The sequence below is a fragment of the Myotis davidii genome, unplaced genomic scaffold (genome assembly GCF_000327345.1).
Source record: "Myotis davidii unplaced genomic scaffold, ASM32734v1 scaffold149, whole genome shotgun sequence".
Classification (NCBI taxonomy): Eukaryota; Metazoa; Chordata; class Mammalia; order Chiroptera; family Vespertilionidae; genus Myotis; species Myotis davidii.
This window is the reverse complement of record NW_006352194.1, coordinates 2603833-2607374: the sequence shown is the minus strand read 5'-3', so window position 1 is coordinate 2607374 and position 3542 is coordinate 2603833. Positions and strand designations below refer to the sequence as shown.

General features: G+C 58.6%; 1 protein-coding gene across 1 annotated transcript in view; it reads right to left on the bottom strand.

Moving 5' to 3' along the window:
• RUNX3 (runt related transcription factor 3) overlaps positions 1–3542 on the bottom strand; it is a 190588-nt gene that overhangs the window by 160361 nt on the left and 26685 nt on the right. The gene's annotated exons all lie outside the window — the stretch shown is intronic.

Genomic DNA, 3542 nt, shown 5'->3' with positions numbered 1-3542 from the left:
TGTCCTGCAGGGAAGCTAGGCTGGGGGCCTGGAGGCTGCACAGGGTGCAGAGTGAGGTCAACTTCCCCCTTCCCCGGCTTGTACCCCAACACACCCGCTGCCCAGCTGGATGTCTCTGCAGCTGGCCATCCACTGCCCCCTGGCCCACCATGGGCTCAGGACCTCTGCTGGCCTGCCTGGTGCCCAGGGGGCCTGAGCTCCCCTCAACAGCCAGCCTCCGGGGGTGTTCAGGTCCGGGTCCAGAGGTGGGTACGGTGGAGACCCCAGCCGGGGCCTGGTGGGGAGAGCCCTGCCTCCCACCCCTCCCGCCTCCCTCCCTCCTCCACTTCTCTGCAGCTATTTAAAGCCAGTGGTGGCGTGGGAAACTTCTTCAGATGTGCGGTTTCGTCTTTTTCAGCACAGGGACCGACCGGGCGTCTGTGCTCTCAGTCTGGTGACTCATCCAGAGTGAGAAAGGCCTTTTTGTTGTTTGACGCTCGCTCGAGGCTCTGTGGTTTGAGAACCTGGCCCGATGGGGCCTTCCCTCGCTGGGACTCCTGGAAGGCCTTGGGAGTGCCCGGAGCAGTCCTCTTGTCTCATCACCAGATGCAGGAAGCCCAGGGCGCTGGGGTCAGGGGTTATCAGGCTGGGAGGATGCCCATCCTTGTAAACTCGTCACAGCCACCACCTCTTCCAAGAAGCTGCCCCTGATTCCTCCAATAACTCAACCAATCTCCAGCTTAGTGACTCGGTCCTCTGCCCTCAGTCTTCTCATCTGTGAAATGGGGCAGTGAATCCAAGCTTGCAGATCTGTGTGACGATGAACTGCACGGCATGTGGCATCTTGTCTGACACACAGTCGGTGCTCAGTGGATGGGGTTTATGAGTAATGAGAGCTGCTGACGTTGGTTGAGTGCTTATTTTGTGCCTATCACTTTATATGAATGAGCCCATTTAATCCTCCCAAGAACTCTAGGAAGTGCTTACTAGTATCGTTCCCATTTTACAGATGAGGAAACTGAGGCACAGGAGTCAAGTAACTTACACGTGATCGCATAGCTAGTAAGTGCAGGCGATGTGACACTGGAGCCCCAGCTGTCACCACTGTGCCCGCCTGTCCCAGGAGCTTGGCACGTGGTGGCTGGTGAAGTTGGGACTTGCAGGGCCCTAAAGAGCATAAGCTTCTGCTCAGAGCCTTTGTACATGCTGTTCCCTCAACCCGAGGCACTGACTCCTCCCCCACTGGCCTGACCATGTCCTTCTCAAGCTGGACCCTCAGCTTGAAGGTCCTATCCCCCTGGAACCTTCCGGGACTGGCTCTGCTCATAGCACACAGCTCCTCTCTGCATGCTCACCATGGCTGCAGTTAAATCAAGATTTGTGCCATTTTCTGCCTCGGTCCCTAATCAGTGTCCCCGGGAGCCTGCCTGGCCCTGCATTGCTGCATCCCTGAGGCAAGCACAGTAATTGGCACATAGTAGGCTCTCAAGATTTTGGACTAAGTCCCACCAAGGTGTCCAGTGACACAGCAGTCACCGGGAAAGTTTTCTAAGAACTTCTCTCTCCTGATACCGACGTACTTGGTGACCTCTGGGAAAAGCAGGCCGTTGGCCCTGCTGCTCCACAAGGGTTCGGGGTGACCGGATTGTCCCAGAGGGGTCACACAGAGGACCTATTGTCCCAGACAGCAGGTAGCCACCCCTCCCTGGACGTGGGAATCCCAGGCTATTTGCATATGGCCGTGGAGCATGGTGGAGTAAGAGGGAGGGAGTGTGGCCTGTGTCCCCACCACTTCCTGCCACCAGGCAGTGGCTGGGGCCCCAGGGGGCCCAGAGACCACCAGGGCCAGGGTGGGTGGTGTTGGCCGCAGGGTGGGGCTGGGATCAGAGAGAGGTAGAGGGGGAGAGGTGAGTGCAAAGTCTTGGGTCTCCAGGGCCTGGGGGAGCCAGGGCCCCTGAGTGACGGGCGGGGGGGGAGCCTCCCAAGTTACTTCTGGTGACGTGTGGTGGGTGCCTCGAGTACTGCCGTGAACGCCGAAAGCTGTGGCCTCAGACCTGGGTCCAGCAGCCGGGCCGGTGGGGGTGGTCAGCTTATCTGACCACAGGGCAGTCGTGCCAGCACAGAGCAGAGGAGAAAGGACAGGAGGCTGCGCCAGCAACCCTCCAGGTACGAATCGTGGAGAGGACGGAAGCGGCCGCGCCAGCAGGCACCCCGCGGACCACAGAAGCGAGTGTTCTCTTTGGCATCGAATGCTCAAAGGACCCTGAGGATGCACACCGCTCCCAGTGGCCTCGAAGGCCTTTGGAGCGGCAGCAGCGGCCTGCGGGGGCACGAGGAGCCCTGGCAGGAGGAACAGGAAGCTAAAGATGGCAGGAGAGAGGCCTGGGCGCCCAGGTGGAGTGAGGAGAGGGGGGCCCATCTGCAGCATAGGCGTCGTCCTTCCCAGTCCCAAAGCGCCTCTCACGCCCTCTCCTGCCTCCAGGCCTCACCCAGCTGGGAGCAGGGACTGTTGCTCCCCACCCCCACCCCCACCAGCGCCCCCTGATGAGAATGCAGGGGCTCATGGGGGTCCGAGACTTTGAAAGCTGGGGAGCCAAGGCCTGAAGCCCAAGCCACAGGCCTCTTCACACGGGGACATCCACTCCGACACTCAAGGCTCCCGGGAGAGGCGGGAGGACGGGCGTATGGGGAGCGGGAAGCTGCAAAGAGAAAGAGACGTGAGGAGTGGAGATGCCTGGCCCTGCGCAGGCCTCTTTCAGCCTCGGTGCCCTCAGCTGTGCAGCCAGACACGTGGCCTCCACTGTCCCCAGGAATCTCCCAGCCGGTGGCTCTGCACTAGGAGGAGTGGCAGGTGACAAAGGCGGGCGGTGGGTGACCAGGCAGCCTCCTCCAGGCAGCCATCACCAGGTGGGTGTGCATGTCACCTATTTGGCCCTGGCCAGCTCTGGGGTTTGAAATTTGGACAGAAAAGATGAAGATTTCTTCTCCCCAGATTCTGCTCTTGCGTTCATTTGTTCATGCAGCAAGCATTTATTGAGCATCTACCAGCTGCCCTGAGCCAACCTGAATCCTGGCAGGTCGTCCTTCGAGAGTGCTCCATCTCTGTCCTCTGCTTACCCTGCTAATCCCCCCATCAGCCCAGGGAGGGGGGACCTGGGGTGGAACTCAGAGGGGTCGTGGTTGTCACCGAGAGGGAGCTGGGCTGGTGGTCGCCAGCTGTGAAGTCGACGTGGGTTTTTCGGTTGAGAATCACACCCACATTGGCCACCGTGGGAAGGAAGATGATGAGGGCCTGATGCTGCGTGTGCTGGAAACACCGCAGGGTGGCGAAAGGTTTTCCAGGCTCTGACCTCAGCTCGAACAGGCCAGATCCTAATCCAGTGATGGCGAACCTTTTGAGCTCGGCCTGTCAGCATTTTGAAAACCCTAACTTAAATCCGGTGCCCTGTTCCATTTAGAAAATTTTTGATCTTTGCAACCACAGGTAAAAAAAGACTTACATTTTTGATATTTATTTTTTATATTTAAATGCCATTTAACAAAGAAAAATCAGGATGATAGAG